General features: G+C 34.4%; 1 long non-coding RNA gene across 1 annotated transcript in view; it reads left to right on the top strand.

Annotated features, from left to right (window-relative positions):
- The first annotated feature begins 1,061 nt into the window (after nt 1–1,061).
- LOC131825870 (uncharacterized) overlaps nt 1,062–22,621 on the top strand; it is a 47,085-nt gene continuing 25,525 nt past the window's right edge. The window contains exon 1 of the long non-coding RNA XR_009351349.1: nt 1,062–1,151. This is a non-coding gene — a long non-coding RNA (uncharacterized LOC131825870). The remainder of the gene's footprint in view (nt 1,152–22,621) is intronic.

Here is a 22,621-nt window from a genome sequence, read left to right as displayed (position 1 = left end):
ATAGCTTGTTTACAAGTAAAGAGCTTTCAGATAAATCCTCTAAAATCAAAATGAAGACAAAGGACCCATCCCAACACCCCCCCCCCTTTCAGAATAATATGCAACAATTTCCATGGTTACTGTCATTTTGGGATGTACACACAGGAGGGGGAAATGGTATACATACATTCAAATCCTTCCTGCCACACACTTAGTCTATAAACCCAAATACATTTTCCTATTTATGGGCTTTAGACTGAAGAAAGGAAATGGTGAATTAATTTAAGAAAATAAATTATGATATTGGAAACAAATGTAAATGCAGAACTTCCATTTTCACTTAGCACACCTGACATACTATTTTTAAATGACTAAACTTCCCTCATGGCATCTATTAGCTAAAAGGAGAGAGAAACAACTCAAGTATTCAAGGAGATCTTAGAGAAATTTCCTTAAATTTCCTGGCTTTTCCTCAATTCTTTCAAAAACAAGCCAAAAGATTTTTGACTTCTCAAACTCATTATATCTGAAGATACCTTAAATATCTCCTCTCCATACTCCCTTCTATGTCCATGAAAAAGCAAGTCCAATGCTATTCCATAATTGATCTATCTTATTTCTTATGAAATATTTCAAATACAAATGGTAATGAGTACTATAACAACCACAAAACATTTATTACAATACTAAGTAAAGAAATAAAATTTACAAAAATATTTGATCTTTTGAGCATCTTTTCTCTCCACTAGTAGTAAATACTATTCTGAGTTTAAAGTGCTTTTTTTTTTTCATTTCTATGTGCTTCACTTATTTTAGATAGATAGAGACAGATAGATATAGACAGATAGATAGATAGATAGATTAGGTAGATATATTTAAGTAAAATATAGTATTTTTGTCCCTCAAGCTCTATTTACATTATACCATACATTTCTTCATTTTTTTTTCTTTTTGTTAAATATATCTATGGGATTCATTCAGTTGTTGTGTAGTTCATTCAGTATCAATGTAGTAGTGTATCTTATATGAATATCCCAAAATTAATTTCTTCTTCTCCTTATACTTTTATCATTGACAGGTCTTTTTATTTTCTTTGAAACACAGTTATCAAAATGAAAAACCATTATGAAAAGCATCTATCTTCATCACTGAACCTCATGGCATGTTCATATGTAAGTTTCTTTCTGTGCTTCATCCCTGTATACAAGGGTTGTTTCAAATCTGGCAGGTGACCAGAACAAAGTCACCTGGAGATCTTGTTTAAAATATAGAATTTCAGATAATCTAGACCTGGATCAGGTTTTTCAGGCTATAGTCCATGAAATTATGCAAAAGTAAAATAAAAATGTACAGATGATCTTAATATGCAGATATATTTGAAACCATTAAAACTCAAGAATGTTAAAGGTTCCTGCACTCCAGTACCAGTGTGGGTGTTGGGGAGGAGGGTTGCTCACCAACAAACAATTCTCCAACACCAGCTGGTTATCCTACAATTCAACTCAATTTTGATACTATCTACCTGGATAATTTTATGACACTGGCTCCACCTCCACCTTCAGATACCTATATCAAGACCAGGTTGTCACCTGTGCTTCCATCAGACCACCTATAGATTGGAGGTTCCAACAGGCCCTTCCTTGGATCCATTTAATTTACTAATGTAGCTCACAGAACTTAAAGAAACAATTTAATTACCTAGGCCACTGATTTATTACAAAGGATATTAACTTAGGAATGGCCAGATGAGGGAGATGCATAGGACAAGATAGGGGAGTAGGGGTGTGGGCTTCCATGCCCTTTCTAAATACGCTAATCTCCCCAATCTTCACACATTCACCAACAGCAGCTCTCCACACTCAGTCCTTTTGTTTTTATGGAGGCTTCATTACCTAGGCATGGATCAATAAATTATTGGCCATTGCTGGGTGAACTCAACCTGTAGCCCCTCTCTTTTCCATGGAGGCCAAGGAATGGACTGAAAGTTCCAACCCCCTAATCACATGGTTGGGTCTTTGGGCAACCAGCCCCCATTCTTATTTGCTTTCAAAAATCACTTGATTAACATAACATTAAAAATACCTTTACTACCCTCATCATCTAGGAAATTCCAATGGTTTTAGGAGCCCTATGCCAGGTAGAATGGACAAAGGTCAAACATATATTTCTTATTATAAATCACAATAACACAGATGCATTTTTAGCTTTTAATAAGTAAAAATGTACACAAAAAATGCATACACAAGTGTGTAATTCAGTGAACAGGATAAATATTTCATGAAGTGTGTTTCCAAAAGCCAACTCAAAATTATTTTTTCCAGCTTTTAATGCAATGAGGAGTTTAAAAAGAAAAACAAAAATAGTCTGATATATGTAAAAAATTAAACTAACAAGAACATAGTAATTAACACTTGCTTAGTTTTTATGTAACTTATTTACTGCTTTGAATTCATATAAATTAAAACACTGAATAGCATTGTGTAATTATTAATACCTTTATCCCAAAACATAGGAACAAAATAGAAGAATTGGCTGTACTATAGAATTACATTTCATAATTAGGATTAGTCACCTAAGGACATAGACACAAATGATCATTTATGAATAATTATTTGTGTAAAATGAACTGAAGCTCCTGAAGATTTAAATTGTTAAAAAATATCAATCATAATTAATATTAGCTTTTATTCTTTGATCTTGGAATGACTTCCTTCTGCATAATAATGAGATTGTATTAATTGTGCCCACTTCATTTAGAGAGACTATAAATGGATTTGAATCCATTTATGATTCAATGACTATGAATGGATTTTTTTTTCTTCTAACATGGTCATCTATCTTTGAACATTATATTAAATGTTTAATATGCAATAGCTGTTATTATTGTCAGACTGAACATAAAATGCACAGAGAATTATTTTAATAGTTTGATAATCCACAATATAGTTATTACATGCCATCTTTTATTGTTTATGTTTGCCTAATTTCCATTAAGTATTTCTCTTCCACATCACATTTTATTATACTATCATTTGGGGATAATATTTTTACTCTTGTTGGAGTTTTACCCTTTTTAATAGATAAAAAAGTCACATATATAAACACAGTTAAATATATTAACAATGTATTTTATGTTCTTACAAATAATATAACAATTTGTAACATTTTGAGAAAAATATACTGTCATCATTGCTTAATTTGACAAATTAAGTGAATTGCCTTATATCATTGCGATTAAATGATATTGCTTAAGATTCTAAATATGTTACATTAGAAGTACAACCAGTACAAAGTATAAGCAAACGATTATATAAAAATGCATAAATCTCATAAACAAACAATAAAGATTATTATATATGTGAATCTTTTTTATATGCTGAACTAAATTCTCCCACCAAATATAACTGTTTAAATCTATGACAAAATAATGTCTATAGTGACCCAAGTTTCTTTAGAAGGTAGAATTTGAGATAATTTCTAAAAGTGCTTTGTCCTTTTTCCTAACTTGCTTAGGACAGGAAATGTTTTCACTAGCTATTGTGACATAACTACATGACTCATAGTTTGTTATAATGGAATAATAGTGGAATAGAAATTGGGCTTAGAATTGGAACAAATTCGCTCAGGTAAAGTATGTTGCCTGCAGTTCTCTTTTAAGTTCAACTAGCAATCTGAAATTACTTGTTGGATCAATAAAAAATGTTGAATCAATTCTGCTTTTGTTTTTTGTGTCTTATTCTTTTATTGATTTGGGTCAGTCCTGAAGACACTGTCTCATTTTATCTAGTTTCATTCAAGAGTAGAAATTGTCATTTGAACAGAAAAACTGAAGATTTTTCTAGTTAGTATATCCTATGATCTTGAATGTGGGAAAGTGAGATTCAGATTTGGGTAGGATAAAGCTATAACTGTTTTTTGGGGCGCCTGGGTGGCTCAGTGGGTTAAAGCCTCTGCCTTCGGCTCAGGTCATGATCCCAGGGTCCTGGGATGGAGCCCCACATCAGGCTCTCTGCTAGTGGGGAGCCTGCTTCCCTTCCTCTCTATCTCTGCCTGCCTCTCTGCCTACTTGTGATCTCTGTCAAATAAATAAATAAAATCTTAAAAAAAAAGCTATAATTTTTTCCCTAATGCAGGATTATTCAGGCAGAGAACAATAAATATATAGCACCAAAGTTAGGATATGCACATCCCAAATTAGCCTTTTGTAAGCTATGCATTTCCTCGAAATGTTATATTGCATATGAAAACTTCACAGATCAACCTTTTAATCTGGCTTATGCTATATGTCATCAGAAAGGCCTTGTTCCTGTGTCTTAGTGATATTTGCATATGTATGTTAAAAGAGAGGATCATGTGCATAGCATAGCATGTAGGTTAGAATAAAACTCAATTTTGTATCAGAAATAACTTCATGGTGGGTTTTTATTACAACATATTGTGAATAAGTTTCAAGATGATTTAGAAGTTGTAATAAGGCACACATCCTATTTCGTTTCCTGACATGAATTTCAAGTAACAGTTACTATCAGAAAATCAGTGAAGCAAGAAGATACTATCAAAATGGCTTGTTGGATCAATCATAGGATTTGGATAAGACAGATTTTCTGGATTGCATAGTTTTTGTTTTTGTTTTTGTTTTTGTTTTTGACCAATTACTCAAAAAGTCATGAAACTCAGGATGCTTGCATGACTCAGTCAGTTAAACATCTGCCTTTGGTTCAGGTCATGATCTCAGTACTGGGATCGACCCCCACATTGGACTCCCTGCTCAGCTGGGTGCCTGCTTCTCCCTCTCCATCCTGCTCTTGCTATTTATGTCACTATTTCTGTCACTCTCTCTCCTTCAAATAAATAAAGTCTTTTATAAAGGTCATGAAACTCAATCTTCCAATTGGTAAATTGAGGGTAAGAGAATCTCTTTTGAATGTTGTCCTGAAAATAAAAGCATAAATATCAAGATGCAGAATACAGTGGATGGCACAGGGTGTTTTAGAATTAAACTGCTGCTATTAATACCTGTATGATGCCAACATATAATACTCCTTTAACTCTTGCTCTTTTGGTGAGTGAGTGGCTTTGTAATTCATCAACTAAGAAAATAATTTATGTTATGGGAATGTCAAGAGGTATTGACATTATTATACAAGGTATATCATGAAGTACCAGGGACCAGTAAGCCAGGGTCTGGGATAGCCTATGGTCATTAACATTATTTTTAAGCCTGAAAGATTTATTACTCAAATTGCTTCTGTATATGGAGTAGGTTTAAGTTTCCAAAGAGATCAAATTCTTTCTGAGACAAGTGAAGTTTCAGAACATCTCAAAGGTGATTTTTGGTAAAGTATTTTTTATGATCCTTGTTCCCTACCACCTTCATCAGCTAAAATAATTTCCTACTGCAGGACAGCATTTGAAAGATTAAAGCAAGCATATTGATACTTCAGATCACTAAGGCAAAACCTGCATTTGAGCACATCATGGAAGAAAATGTAAATAATCAAAGTAATTATATTCGTGTCCATAACTAGCACTAAGAAACTAATTGATAGCTGCCTTTTTATGCAAATAACCTATATGTTTTCATATAAAAGTGCTATGTAAGGGTAAGATACTGCACAATTGTTATTTCTACTTCTACTATGAATAAATTGATATTATAAAGTGTACATGATCAATATTATAATATGAGGTAGGAGGAATTATGGAACATGAAAAGAAAACATGCAGATCTAGGGTGCTCTACTATATATATACTTCTGTTTTGAATATTTTCCTAACCTGTATTTCAGATATCACCTTGATTATATGGGTTTATTTTCCTTTTGAAGGATGAAACTGCTCCTGTAGTGTGTGTTAAATGTCATTAATTTTAAGAATAAAAGTTATAATACATTTTATGAAATATAATTGAATCATAAATTTTATTTGCACAAAATACATATAAGCAATAACTTTTCACAAACTAGTAGTTGTTTTGTAACACTAAATCATTCTGAATTAGAACTAGCTAAGAATAATTTCATACCTGTATCTATATGACAAAGGAAAATTATTTTCATTTAATGCATGAATTTACTTGTACTAACCACTTTGGGAAGCTTAATTTAAAATTATTTTATGAACACTGGTTCCTGTGTTGGTTAACTGCACCTAGTAACCAGCAACTTGTCACATTTTGGGAAAGTCTGATGACTCTTTATTTTGTATATTCTTCAAATATGCTCTACTCTTCCCTGAAATATTACTTCAAATAACCATTACTTAGAACATCAGCATTGTGGGCCTTGTTGAAGCAATGTTAAACTTTTTGCCCACCTTTATAAAGAATAGATATTAATACAAAATGATATATATGTACTCAAAAACATTTGATACCTTTTGCTCTTACTAACGATTCATAGAATATTAGAGCTAGAAGGAAATTTAGTGAACCCCTAATTCAGATGTTCTATTTGTAAGAAGAGAAACACAATTTCCCAAGATGTTAACTTCTTGTCCAAGGTCAGAGAGGACAATGGCAAAGTTTGAATTTAACTGGGTATTTTGATTACTGGCTCAGATATCTTCTGGCCTAACTTCAGTTTCTCTTATTTTAAGTGCAAGTGAAACAGCTGAAGAATAAGAACAATGCCTACAACACCATTTTCAAGGAAATTAAATATGTTTATTCAGTCAACTATACTTCAAAAATAATATTTCCTTTAAAAAGAGAGCACTGGATATTACAAGTAACTAATGAATCATTGAATACTAATGAATATCAAAAACTAAGGATGTACTACATGCTGGATAATTGGACATATTAATAAAAATTTTAAAAATTAATTGTTTATCTCATTAAAAAAGAAGTAAGATTGATTTTTATATAAAAAATTAAAAAATAAGAAGAGGGTTTATTCAAACATCAGTTTTGACAATAATATAGGTCCAAATAAGGAACAGACAAATGTTTCAGCTCTATTTTATTATTTATATCTGTTCATCACTCTGAATAGAGCTGGGATCCAAATTGCTATATCTATGACAAAGTGCATACAAGAGCGGCAGATGAGTAGACATGTGGGAGAGGCCATTGGTTATCATCATCAGACCCCTTTTTCTTCATGTTAGGTTAGCCAATGGTAAACAGTTGAACGCATCTTAAAGAAGCTCTGCTTGTAGAAACAGAACTCAGTTTGGGGAAAAAAGTAGACTGAAATATGGAGAAAAAATGTCTTTATCTCTAAATGGATTGGGAAGTTTTGGTAAAGTGAACCATATAAATTACTTTGACAAGGGCTCAGTGTTGTTGCAGTGGTAGTTTTTATCTGATACAGTGACTTTGTTCAGATTTTCACTATGCTCTTATAAATGAAGTGTGGTGAAAACTGGTAAGATATATTGTGTATAAAGACTCTTTTAAATTAAAAGTGAGAGAAAAATAATCTTCTTAAAATATTTTTCCTGAATATCTGCTGTTGAACAAATATGAAGAAACACTTAAGTTTAAGTTGTAAGTAATACAATAGGAAAATGAATGTCAGTGGTATAATTGTCTGATAAAATCTGCATACCTGAAAATTTGAAATTAATTTCTACTAAATTATTATCTTCTTACAGCAAGCAGATGTTGGGGTTATGGTGTTAGTGAACTTTGGATTCTTTTCATTCACAGATCAAAATCTGCTTTTTAATAAATTGAGAAGCTAAGGTCTAACCCTTCTGGCAGCAGATTGGCTTTCTAATTATCTTAGTAATAGTTCTAAATTATTATTCAATGTAGGTCTGCGTCCTGCTATTAGTGGGTCATAGTATCCCTCAGGATTCATACTTCTTTTCTGGTTTTAGTAAATGACTTGCCACCTGCAGATAATTCAAGTTCATTGTCTGAATTTTTTTTTTTTTTTTTTTTTTATTTTTTATAAACATATATTTTTTATATACATATATTTTTATCCCCAGGTCTGTGAATCACCAGGTTTACACACTTCACAGCACTCACCAAATCACATACCCTCCCCAATGTCCATAATCCTGAATTTTTTAAATAATATTGATATAGTTAGGAAGAAATTGATACATTTGAAAGGGAACAGGAAGACAAAGCAGATGATTCCTTTTTAAGATTCATTCTTCCTACTCTCCTGAAAAAATAACATTAGTAATTTCATGTGACAACACATTATGTTTTTCTTTTTGATTTTACTTTCACTCTGATGTATACAATATTTCTACCGAATAAACTTATTTCTTATAATAATGAAATCACATAAAATTGCCCCGGTAATAAGACACCAAATTATAGAGGATTGCTCAGTGAAATATGCTTTAATTCCTACTCTGACAGAGTCTAGATTTTGATTTTTGGCATCAGCACCCTCCCCAAGCCTCAGTTTATTCTTCTTTAAATGGAAATAAAAATACTTTATCTTCTTGAGACTTCAAAAGCCTTTAAGAAGTTACCTACTTGGTCTAATAATTTTAATTTTCTGTCATTATCTTAGGGAAAGAATGCATGATTTAAAAAAGTATATATTAACCAGATTGGAATTAAGATAAAATAATAATAATAATTTTAAAATTATAATAATAATAATTTTTAAAATGATATAAATATGCTGATTGAAGAAAAAACTATTAAAAAATTTAAAAATCTAAATTTCTATGAATATGAGAACTGTTACATAATAATATCACTGCTTAACAGAATACTATGAAGTCACCAAAAAAACATATTTTTAAGTATTTAATAAGATGGGAAACACCATATGATAATGACTAATATGTTAAAGCATCTAAAATAGGGTGCCTGGGTGGCTCAGTGGATTAAGCCGCTGCCTTCAGCTCAGGTCATGATCTCAGGGTCCTGGGATCGAGTCCCGCGTTGGGCTCTCTGCTCAGCAGGGAGCCTGCTTCCCTCTCTCTCTTTCTGCCTGCCTCTCTGCCTGCTTGTGATCTGTCTGTCTAATAAATAAATAAAATCTTTAAAAAATAAAACATCCAAAATAATCTAGAACTGTAACACTAATACATATTTCTACTATATATCTAGTGAGTATCATACATTTAATACTTATTTTAATAGTACCTCTGCTTAATCCTTTGGGTTTTGAACCTAAACAGAATGACTATTAAAATTAATATTAACCATATAGTATACATCATATAAAGTCAGTAACAAAAATGAATTTTATATATATATATCTTAATAATGAAGTACATTAAGTTTTTTAAATAGTAACTTTTTATTTTTTTATTTTTAAATTACATATAATGTATTATTAGCCCCAGGGGTACAGGTCTGTGTTTTATATACTTTTTATATACTTCACAGCACTCACCATAGCACATACTTTCCCCAATATCAATAACCCACCGCCCTCTCCCTAGACCCCCCCAGCAACCCTCAGTTTGTTTTGTGAGATTAAAAGTTTTATGGTTTGTCTCCCTCGCAATCCCATCTTGTTTCATTTATTCCTTTCCTATCCCCCAAACCCCCCACATTGCCTCTCAACTTCCTCATATCAGGGAGATCATATAATAATAGTCTTTCTCTGATCGACTTACTTCACTAAGCATAATACTCTCTAGTTCCATCCACATAATCCGAAATGGCAAGATTTCATTTATTTAATTTATCTGATGTATTCCATTGTGTGTGTGTGTGTGTGTGTGTGTGTGTGTGTGTCTGTATCTCACCTCTTCTTTATCCATTCATCTGTTGATAGACATCTAGGTTCTTTCCATAGTTTGGCTATTGTGGAGATTGCTGCTATAAACATTCGGGTGCACATGCCCCTTCGGATCACTACATTTGTATCTTTAGGGTAAATACCCAGTAGTGTGATTGCTGGGTCATAGGGTAGCTCTATTTTAAACTTTTTGAGGAATCTCCATGCTGCTTTCCAGATTGGCTGCACCAGCTTGCATTCCCACAAACAGTGTAGGAGGGTTCACCTTTCTCCGCATCCTCACCAGCATCTGTCATTCCCGGACTTGTTAATTTTAGCTATTCTGACTGGTGTGAGGTGGTATCTCATTGTGGTTTTGATTTGTATTTCCCTGATGCCAAGTGATGTGGATCCATTTTTCATGTGTCTGTTGGCCATCTGGATGTCTTCTTTGCAGAAATGTCTGTTCATGTCCACTGTCCATCTCTTGATTGGGTTATTTGTTCTTTGGGTGTTGAGTTTGATAAGTTCTTTATAGATTTTGGATACTAGACCTTTGTCCGATATGTCACTTGCAAATAAATATCTTCTCCCATTCTGTCACTTGTCTTTTGGTTTTGTTAATTGTTTTCTTTCTTGTGCAAAAGCTTTTTATCTTGAAGTTCTTATAGTTCATTTTTGCCCTTGCTTCCCTTGCCTTTGGCAATGTTCCTAGGAAGAAGTTGCTGTGGCTGAGGTCGAAGAGGTTGCTGCCTATGTTTTCCTCAAGGATTTTGATGAATTCCTTTCTCACACTGAGGTCCTTCATCCATGTTGAGTCTATTTACGTGTATGATGTAAGGAAATGGTCCAGTTTCATTTTCTTGCATGTGGCTGTCCAATTTTCACAACACGATTTGTTGAAGAGACTATCTTTTTTCCTTTGGACATTCTTTCCTGCTTGGTTGAAGATTAATTGACCATAGAGTTGAAGGTCCATTTCTGGCCTCTCTCTTCTGTTCCATTGATCTATGTGTCTGTTTTTGTGCCAGTACCATACTGTCTTGATGGTGACAGCTTTGTAATAGAACTTAAAGTCTGGAAGTGTGATGCCACCAACTTTGGCTTTCTTTTTCGATATAACTTTGGCTATTCGAAGTCTTTTCTGGTTTGATATAAATTTTAGGATTATTTGTTCCATTTATTTGAAAAAAAAGGATGGGATTTTGATAGGGATTGCATTAAATATGTAGATTGCTTTAGGTAGCATAGACATTTTTACAATATTTATTCTTCCAATCCATGAGCATGGAATATTTTCCATTTCTTTGTGTCTTCCTCAATTTCTTTCATGAATACTTTACATTTTCTGAGTACAGATTCTTTGCCTCTTTGGTTAGGTTTATTCTTAGGTATCTTATGGTTTTGGGTGCAACTGTAAATGGGATTGACTCCTTAATTTCTCTTTCTTCTGTCTTGTTGTTGGTGTAGAGAAATGCAACTGACTTCTGTGCATTGATTTTATATCCTGACACTGTACTAAATTCCTGTACAAGTTCTAGCAGATTTGGAGTGGAGTCTTTTGGGTTTCCCACATAAAGTATCATACCATCTGCAAAGAGTGAGAGTTTGACTTCTTCTTTGCCAATTTGGATGCCTTTAATTTCTGTTTTTTGTATGATTGCTGAGACTAGGACTTCTAGTACTATGTTGACTAGCAGTGGTGATAATGGCCATCCCTGCTGTGTTCCTGACCTTAGCAGAAAAGCTATCAGTTTTTCTCCATTGAGAATGATATTCACTGTGGGTTTTCATAGATGGCTTTGATGATATTGAAGTATGTATTGTCTATCCCTATACTTTGAAGAGTTTTGATCCAGAAAGGATGTTGAACTTTGTCAAATGATTTTCAGCATCTATTGAGAGTATCATGTGGTTCTTGTTCTTTCTTTTATTAATGTATTGTATCACATTGATTGATTTGCAGAGGTTGAACTAATCTTGCAGACCTGGAATAAATTCCTCTTTGTCGTGGTGAATAATACTTTTAATGTACTGTTGGATCCTATTGGTTAGTATTTTGGTGAGAATTTTTGAATCTGTGTTCATCAAGGATATTGGTCTGTAATTCTCTTTTTTGATTGGATCCTTGTCTGGTTTAGGGATCAAGGTAATGCTGGCCTCATAAAATGAGTTTGGAAGTTTTCCTTCCATTTCTATTTTTTGGAACAGTTTCAGGAGAATAGGAATTAGTTCTTCTTTAAATGTTTGGTAGAATTCCCCTGGGAAGCCATCTGGTCCTGAGCTCTTGTTTGTTTGCCAGTTTTTGGTGACTGCTTCAATCCCCTGACTGGTTATGGGTCTGTTCAGGTTTTCTATTTCTTCCTGGTTCAGTTGTGGTAGTGTTTATGTCTCTAGGAATGCATCCATTTCTTCCAGATTGTCAAATTTGCTGGCGTAGACTTGTTTATAATATGTTCTTATAATTGTTTGTATTTCTTGGTGTTGGTTGTGATCTCTGCTCTTTCATTCATGATTTTATTTATTTGGGTCCTTTCTCTTTTCTTTTTGATAAGTCTGGCCAGGGGCTTATCAATCTTATTAATTCTTTTGAAGAACCAGCTCCTAGTTTTGTTGATTTGTTCTATTGTTTTTCTATTTCATTGATTTCTGCTCTGATCTTTATTATTTCTCTTCTTCTGTTGGGTTTCCCTCTCAGCACTGCTTTTGCTGTGTCCCACAGATTTTAAACTGTTGTGTTTTCATTATCATGTGTTTCTATGATTTTTTTTTTTTCAGTTCTTCTTTAATTTCCTGGTTGACCCATTCATTCTTCAGAAGGATGCTTTTTAGCCTCCATGTATTTGGGTTCTTTCCAAATTTCCTCTTGTAGTTCAGTTCTAGCTTCAGAGCATTGTCCTAAAATTATGCAGGGAATGATCCCAATCTTTTGGTACTGGTTGAGACCTGATTTGTGACCAAGGATGTAATCTATTCTGGAGAATATTCCATGTGCACTAAAGAAGAATGTGTATTCTGTTGCTTTGGGATTGAATGTTCTGAATATATCTGTGATGTCCATTTGGTCCAGTGTGTCATTTAAGGCCTTTATTTACTTATTGATTTTTTGCTTGGATGATCTGTCCATTTCAGTGAGAGGGGTGTTAAAGTCCCCTACTATTATTGTATTATTGTCAATGTGTTTCTTTAATTTTGTTATTAATTGGTTTATATTGTTGGCTGCTCCCATGTCAAGGCCATAGATATTGAAAATTGTTAGATCTTCTTGTTGGACAGACCCTTTGAGTATGATATAGTGTCCTTCCTCATCTCTTATTATAATCTTTGGCTTAAAATCTAATTGATCTGATATAAGGATTGCCACCCCAGGTTTCTTTTGATGTCCATTAGCATGGTAAATTGTTTTGCATCCCCTCACTTTCAATCTTTGGGTCTAAAATGAGTTTCTTGTAGACAGCATATTGATCGGTTTTGTTTTTTTATCCATTCTGATACCCTGTGTCTTTTGATTGGGGCATTTAGCCCATTTACATTCAGGGTAACTATTGAGAGATATGAATTTGGTGCCATTGTATTGCCTGTAAGGTAACTGTTACTATATATTGTCTCTGGTCCTTTCTGGTCTACTACTTTGAGGCTCTCTCTTTGCTTAGAGGACCCCTTTCAATAATTTCTGTAGAGCTGGTTTGGTGTTTACAAATTCTTTTAGCTTTTATTTGTCCTGGAAGTTTTTTATGTCTCCTTCTATTTTCAATGATAGCCTCGCTGGATATAGTATTCTTGGCTGCATGTTTTTCTTGTTTAGTGCTCTGAATATATCATGCTGGTTCTTTCTGGCCTGCCAGGTTCTGTGGATAAGTCTGACACCAACCTAATATTTTTTGCCATTGTATGTTACAGACTTCTTGTTCCTGCCTGCTTTCAGGATTTTCTCTTTGTCACTAAGACTTATAAATTTTACTATTAGATGACGGGGTGTGGACTTATTCTAACTGATTTTGAGGGGGTTCTCTGTGCCTCCTGGATTTTGATGCTTGTTCCCTTTGTATATTGGGGAAATTCTCTACAATAATTCTCTCCAATATACCTTCTTCTCCCCTCTCTCCTTCTTCTGGAATCCCAATTATTCTAATGTTGTTTCATCTTATGGTGTCACTTATCTCTTGAATTCTCCCCTCATGGTCCATATTTGTTTGTCTCTCTTTCACTCAGCTTCTTTATTTCTGTCAGTCGGTCTTCTATATCACTAATTCTTTATTCTGCCTTATCATCCTAGCAGTAAGAGCCTCCATTTTTTATTGCACCTCATTAATAGCTTTTTTTATTTCAACTTGATTAGATTTTAGTTCTTTTATTTCTCCAGAATGGGCTTTTATTTCTCCAGACAGGGTTTCTCTATCTTCCATGCCTTTTTTGAGCCCAGCTAGCACCTTGAGAATCATCATTCTGAACTCTAGATCTGACATATTACCAGTGTCCATATTGATTATGTATCTAGCCTTCAGTACTGCCACTTGTTCATTTTTTGTGTGGTGAGTTTTTCCACTTTGTAATTTTATCTAGATAAGAATATATGAAGGAGAGAATAAAATACTAAAAGTGTTACAAAGACCCCAGAATAATGTGTGTTTACCAAATCAGAAGAGACTCCAAATCATGGCAGGGGGAAGAAAGGGGGTAAAAAGAAGTGCAAAAAAAAAAAGGGGGGGGGGAAGAAAATATAGATATTAGACTTATGAGTAGAACAGAGACACCCACTTAATTTGGGGAGTACTTTGGCCTCTTAGAAGAAACTACCTCCCAAAATTTTAGAGAATGAAAAGTGTGTGTGTACATATATATATATATGTACACACACACACACACACACACACAAATGAGGATAAACCCAATGAAGAGATAGAATGACTGTAAAGATGAAAATTCTTAAAAAATTCTAAAAAGGAGTTGATAAGATAAGTTAGTTGGGAAAAGAAAGAAAAAGAAAGTGGAGAGAATTTGCTCAGGCTGGAGAGTAGAACAAAGCACTGTGCTAGATTTAGGGTATATTTTGATCTATTAGAGGTTATATCCAAAAATTTTTTAGAAGAAAAAACCCTATGTGTATACAAAAAATAAATTTAGGTACAATGAAGAATAAAATATGATTCTAATAATGAGGTTTCAAAAAGATTTTTTTAATGAAAGGTATTGTTAAGATAAAAAAATGTTAAAAGAGGAAAGAGTAAAAGTTAAAAAATTAGAATAAGAAAAAAATAAAATTTAAAAAATATTAATTAACTTTGCAAGACTAAAGAATCATGGGAAGAAAGCCATGAATTCCATGCTTTGCTTTCTCCTCCTCTGGAATTCCACTGTTCTCCTTGATAAGTGAGCTTGGTCTTGGCTGAATTTCTTGCTGATCTTCTGGGAGGAGGGGCCTGTTGTAGTGATTCTCAAGTGTCTTTGCCTGAGGCAAAATTGCTCTGCCTTTGCCAGGGGCCAGGCTAAGTAATCTGCTCTGATTTGCTCTCGGGAACTTTTGTTTTCTCATTGCTTTCTGTAGAATTCTGGAGGATGGGAATGAAAATGGCAGCCTCCCAATCTCCAGCCTAGAGGAGCTGAGAGCTTGGGGCCCCACTCCTCAGTGCACCCTCAGAGAAAAGCGCTCAGTCACTCCCATCTCCCTGGCCTCCAGCTGTGGGCCAAGCTCACCCAGCCTGTGACTGAGCATCTCTTTCTCTGGCACACAGTCCAGCCTGGAGTCTCTAAACCCAGCAGATCACTGCTGCTGTTCCAGGGAGGTCTCCCCAGATCTGCCACTTGTGGGGTCCCTGTTCAAAGAGCAGTGGTCTGACTGTGCCATGGATCACAGTTTAAGGTAACCCCAAGCTGAGCATTCACTCCTCGGCTCCATCTCTGTAGCCAGCTTCCCTGCTCTAATACCTGCGAGCTCTGTGATACTCAGACACCCCTGATCCTTCAGTGACCCTGTGGGGCCAGAGACTACTCTGTTCCCATGAGAGCTCCACCCCTGCTTAGCCTCTGGATCAATGTCCCTCAGTGGAGCAGACTTTTAAAAGTTCAGATTTTGTACTCTGTTGCTGTGTCGGGAGCTGGCCCCTCCCCCTGTGGTCTATCTTCCCATTGCTTTGGATTCACTGCTCCACAGAGCCTACCTTTCAGAAAGTTAGGTAGATTTTCTGTTTCTAGAATTGCTGTTCTTCTTCTCTTTGATCCCCTGTTGGATTTGTAGATGTTCAGAATGGTTTGATAAACTATCTAGCTGATCTCCTGCTACCTGATGTCATCTCGGCCAGCTACTCCTCTGCCATCTTGACTCCCCCCTAAATAGAAAGTTTTAAAATAGCACCAAAAGCACAGGAATAATTTTAATTAATGATTCTCAAGACATCTACTCTGAAAACAATATAAATTATTGAGAGAAATTAGAGAATATAAAAATAAATGAGATATATCGTGTTTTTATATTGGAAGACTCAATAGCATTAAGGCATAAGTTTTGCACAAATTGATGCATAGATTAAACATAGGCAGAATCAAAATCTCAGCAATTTTCTGGGGGAAATTAGCAAGCTAATTACAAAATGCAAATGGAAATGCAAGTAGCCAAGCTATTATTAAAAAATTAATCAAGTAAGACTTTGATTTTAGATTATTACTATTTATTAAAAATTTGATAAATAAGGCCATATGGTAGTAGAACATAGAACAGTGGCAAATGGAATACAATAGCACATCCAGAAAGAGATGCACACGTCCATGATTAGGTGAGTTATGGCAAAGGCAACACTGCAATTCATTGGAAAACAATTATCTTTTTCAATAAGTGATACTAGATCTGTTGGATAACCATAAAGAATAAAAATGAATGCTAAACTAAATTTCATACCATCACGAAAAATAATTCCAGCTTGAACGTTGGTCTAAATATGATAGATAAAATAAAACCTCATGGGAGAAATGAGAAAAAAATGAAATGGAACTAAACCAGAGAGGGAGACAAATCATAAGAGACCCTTAATCTCGGGAAACAAATTGAGGGTTGCTAGGATGGTGGGGGTAGAGATAGGTGACTGGGATATGGACATTGGGGAGGGTATGTGCTATGTTGAGTGCTGTGAATTGTGTAAGACTGATGAATCACAGACCTGTACCCCTGAAACAAATAATACATTACATGTTAATTTTTTAATTAAAAATTAATTAATTAATTAAATTTTAAAAATTAAAAAATAAACTTTTGAAAAAAATGATAAAATTTTAATTACCTTGAGAAACAGTGAAATTTTTTAAATGGAACATAAAAAGCATTACCTAAAGGGAAAAAATATAATAAATAGAACTACTTTAAAATTAAAAATTGTGTGAGTTCTTTTTTAAGCTTTTATTTATTTATTTAAGGGGGAGAGAGGGAGTACAAGTAGAGGGAGTGGCAGAATAAGAGGGAGAAGCATTGATGCGACGTGGGACTCAATCCCAGGATGCTGGGATCATGACCTGAGCCGAAGGCAGACGCTTAAACAACTGAGCCACCTGGGTGTCCCAGGAGTGTGTGTTTATGAAAAACATAATTAAGAAAGTAAAAGAGCACACTAGAAACCATATGCATATCTGACAAGAAACATCTATACACAGAATTCCTAAAATTCCTTTAGCAATGAAACTTTTGATACAGTGGGAAAGAAAAAGAGCAGGGCAAAAGACTTCAACAAGCACCTCCAAAATAAAGAATCAAAATGGCTTCTATCTTTTTTTTAAGGTTTTATTTATTTTTGAGAGAGAGAGATTGCAAGAGCACAGAGGAGGAACAGAGGGAGAGGGACAAGCAGACTTCATGCAGAGCGGGAGCTGGATGAGGGGCTTGATCTTACAATCCTGAGATCATGACCTGAACCAAGATCAAGAATCTGTGGCTTAACTCTGAGCCATTCAGGGCTTAACACCCTGAGCCATTCAGGTACCCCAAAATGGATTATATCTGAATAGCTGAAAATCTCATTATCGGACAAATTCAAATTAAAAACTAAATGAGACACCACTAAAAACCAACCAAATGACTAAAAATAAAAATATGGGCAAGTGTTAGTGTGAGTATGAAACAGTTGGGATCTCATATACTGCTGGTATAAGTATATAGTAATACAATCATGATGGAAACCTTTGTGGTGGATCTACTGAATCTGAATATTTACATACACTTGACTGGGCAAGAGCCAGTCTAAAGTCAAAAGAAATGTACCCATGTACTCAACATAATGCATGGAATAGTTCATAATAGACAAAATTTGAAACAATCTAAATGTGCATCAAATGAAAAATGGATAAATATATCATGGCGTGTTTATAAAACAGAATAATATATTCTATTTAGAGTAAACTATACAGCTACACTCAGGAACATACATGAATTTGGAGTGGGAGAATAAGATGTAAAAGAGTGCAAATGTCATGATTCAACTTATATAAAATTTAAAAGCAGACCAAACTAAACCATGGTGTCAAAGTCAGACAGTTGTATTTGGGGAAAGAGAGTGATTGGGAAGGACATGATGATGGCTTTTATTATGTTGTCAGTGTTACTCGTCTCATTCTGAGTGATGGTTGGTTGGATGTTTTCATGTCGTGAAAAGCCATCAAGCTCTATACTTCCAATGTGAGCATTTTATCTATTTATGTATATTGCACATCAATAAAGTTTATCTTTAAAAATGATAATGAAACATGCCTATCTTACAATTTTATCAGGTGAGTCCAATGGAGCCATGCATGAGAAAGCACTCTGTAAAGCAGTCTGTAAAACTCTGGAAACATTATTACTGATGCACAGAAACTATGATTGCTCAGCTATGAGTGTATAGGGTCATAATATGAATTCTGACCCAATAAAATATCACCTTGCATACCCCTGACCTCTTTTCCAATTTCTTTCTTGGCTGTGTTTAGAGAACAGCTTGATTCCCACTGAAATTCTGTTCCCAGTTTTGTGAGTGCCAAGAAAACCATTTTAATACATTGTCCCCAGATTCACTTTCAGAAGAAAGTAAGTCTGCTTTCCCAACATAAAATTTCAGGAAGAAAAATAGGTTAGGTATTGTATTGATTTTTAGGATCACTACCTATTCCTGGTCTTCTACTCTCTTAGGACAAATAAAATTCTGAGATAAGAAATTACAATAAAAATTGTCTGGAAATAGGCTTCCTTTTTTTTATAATTGAAGTATAGTTGACATACAACATTATGTTTCAGGTATTTAAAATAATAATTTGACATCTGTATATATTGCAAAATTATCACCACAATAAGTCTAGCTGGCATCCATCATCATGCCAAGTTATATATATATTTTTTTTCTTATGTTGAACTTTAAAGATTTATTTTCTTAGCAACTTTAAAATACACAAGATTATTATATATATATATATATGGCTGAAGAATATATGTGTGTGTGTATATATGCATGTATGTATATATGTGTATATATATGTATATACGTACATATATACATATGTATATATAATATAAGATATAATATATATAAGATTTCTATGCTTATCTATCTTAAACTTGTATCAAAGGAAAAAAAATGAAGCATTGCAAGTGAGCAGCTGTGGAATGGTTTATATCATTTTTATCACATCCCTTTCTCTTGAAGCCAGTCACATCAATTCACCCAACTAAAGAGAGGGTGGGAAATGCAGGCTTGCCCTGTGCCCAGGAAGAAAAGAGAAATGGAATTGGAGAAGACCTAGATGGTTTCTGCCTTAGTCACCCTTTTGTTTCACTAATTCTCCCTTACACATAATTATAGTTCTTTAGCAGCTCAGCTGTGAAAAAGTTTATGTAGTCAAAGGTAGGCACTATGTATTTAATTAAGCAAGATCATGTTCTAATTACATTGGTAGGATGAGTGAAATGGCAGAAGAAATTTGTGCATTAGAGTGTGTGGGAGTTAAGGCAATAAGAGAGCTATTTTTTTATATTTTACACTTGGGGGCCTGTAACAAATATATAAAAGTAAAAAATTCAAGAAATATTTGTATAAATGTGTCACTTAGAGTGAAAATAAAAGCCAAGAGGAAAAGATATATGGAGTTGAAAGTAATTATCTCAATGTAGTAGGAACCATGGGTAGAAAAGGATGAGTCAGTGTCTTGCTGCTATACCTTATAAAGCTATTAATCTAACCTGACTTTTTAGCCTTTTTGACCATGTTTATGTGCTGTTTTGATTAAATCAGAAATAAATACAATATATAGAACCAATAAAATTGGAAAACCATAAAAGGTCATCAGATTAACATACGTCAGTCAGCATGAAACTTGGAGACACATAGGTGATAAAGATTTAAACTGTTGTGACTAGACCAGAGAGGAAGGAAAGGAAGTAGAATGTGAGATATGTTCAGATACACAACAGTGACTGAGAGCTTACAGGTTTTGAGTTTTTAGGAGATGCTCTAATCAAGCAAGATGGAGAACTTTGTGAGAATGGCAATGCCTTGATTTCTTCATGTGGTATGATTACATGGAATACATAAATAGAATTTCAGAGTCCAAGTTGTGTCAAGTGTTCTGCCAATTGAAATTCTATACTGGAATGTTATGGTGATTATTCTTCATTGACTTTTGTGGATTGTTTCAGGTTATAGCATTTTTAGCTGCCTTGACTCTGTTAACCTTGGCTGATTTTAAAACACTGACCTTGCCAATGGGGAAAATAGAGAAGGTAAACATTTTCTAAGTTTACTTTTTTTATAATTAGGGGAAAAACATTCATTACATGAACACTTACTTAGAATAATTTCAAATATGTTTAACATAGTTATAGGAAAATACTGAAAATGATTTTTTTTTAAACAAACTTGATACTTGAAGAAGCCAAACGTCTTGCCAAGGTCATAGTTCTCAGACCAGTTGATTATTAGAGTTGTTTTTTCTTTTAATGAAGTCAAATATTGCAACTGCAAAGGGTCAGATAATTAAAAGACTCATGAGATGCCATAGAACATACAAACATAAAGGTTTAATAAAGAGGTGGTATACAATATAAGAGAAAGAATGCATCATGTGAGTCCAAGGCACTCAAGTGTATCTTCCAGAGTCCTTGTCCAGTCTCACTGGATAAGCTTCATCTCTAGACTACAATCACCAAGATAAGTCCAAGAGGTCTCAGTCTCAGGGAAGCCCAAGCACATGTTTACTGAGAGGTCATTGGTACTACACTGACCACTGAGCCAGAAAAGGCTATATGACCACATAAATTAGGTCTAAACCATCATGCTATGTACTTACAATAAACAGTTTAGACAGTCTGGTACAGAATACCTCTAGAAGAGTTTTGACCCTAGCACATCACAAATCATCAACTCAAAAATTTCTTTGCTATCATGTCCAACAAGCAATATTATTTTCCAGACATATCTAGGGATAAGCACAGAACTACCATAAATGATCTGTAAGTTGAATCTATATCTATGCAGTCAAAATTAGTCTTAAGATACTTTTAATGGAAGAAGACCTTACTAAAGACATAATCACAAAACTTTGTTCTAGATTTGTGGCATTTCCATAAACAAATCTGAAGCTTCAATTTAACAAGGTCTTTTGTGTATTGCTACTGTTGTTGCTGTTGCTGTTTTGTTTTGCTTTTAAAGTTTCCTCTATGAATTTAGAACATTGCAGTACTAAACTAAAGGAAGAAAAACCTTGCAAAATACAGTCACAGATGGACATTAACAGGGAGAGGAGGTCATGTAAACACACTAAAAAGCTTTCTTTTATCTTGAAATGTAAAATATTCTATATCAGTTTTAAAGATACCTTGCGATATTTTATAGATATAAAAATGTGTCTCAGAGAACTATCCATGAAATAGTTTCTGAGAACAAAAGACAATAGTTAATGTTCCTAGAAAAACACAATGGCAGCTATAAGATAACCCAACAGAAAATAGAAGTTTTATTTCTTTCAAATTTTGTTTTAATTATACAATATTTTTCTGTTCAGTTATTTGATGGTTATGTTCTAATGACATAATCATCTGAAACTCTGATTTTGTTTGGGCATTCTAAAAAGTTGCGCAGCATGTTACCTAATTCAAAGCTAACAATAATAGTCTTTTGTTCTGTAATCTAATGATTTATAGGAGTATTGCAGTCCTTGAATGGCAAAGCAAGGGCCATCATTTCCTTTTAATGAAAAACATAAATATTAGTTCTTTTATCTGATCCCTTTGCTCATGGTCTCTTCCTCTGTCTTCCTCTTCCTCTCGTCTTACATCATATCACTCTGACTTCCTCTTCTGTCTTCCTGTTCCACTTGTAAGGATCCTTATGATTATACTAGACCTACCTCCCACATTTGAAATAATCCCCCCCTTTTTTTTTTAAAGATTTTATTTATTTGACAGACAGAGATCACAAGTAGATGGAGAGGCAGGCAGAGAGAGAGAGAGAGAAGCAGGCTCCCTGCTGAGCAGAGAGGCTGATGCGGGACTCCATCCCAGGACCCTGAGATCATGACCTGAGCCGAAGGCAGTGGCTTAACCCACTGAGCCACCAGGCGCCCCAATAATCCCCTTTTTTAAGGTCAGTTGATTTACAAGCTTAACTCCATCTGCAACTTTAATTCCTCCCTTGCCACATAAGGTAATATATTCACAAGTTCCAGGAATTTGAATGTGAATATTTATGTGGGGCCATTATCCTGCCTTCCATGACAACGAATGTCTAATAGTGTACAGGCATTTCATTTTTTATTCGTTTTTTTAAATTTATTTTTCTTAAAGATTTTATTTATTTTTAGAGAGAGAGAGGGAGCACATGAGCAAGGGGAGGGGCTGAAGGAGGGAGGGAGAGAATCTCAAGCAGGCTCCTTGCTCAGCATGGAGCCCTACAAGCACTTGATCTCACAACTCTGAGATCATGACCTGAGCTGAAATCAGGAGTCAGATGCTTAACCCACTGAGCCAACCAGGCACCCCACTTTTA

Source organism: Mustela lutreola, chromosome 2 (assembly GCF_030435805.1).
Source record: "Mustela lutreola isolate mMusLut2 chromosome 2, mMusLut2.pri, whole genome shotgun sequence".
NCBI lineage: Eukaryota > Metazoa > Chordata > Mammalia > Carnivora > Mustelidae > Mustela > Mustela lutreola.
This window is presented reverse-complemented; position numbering and strand designations above follow the sequence as displayed.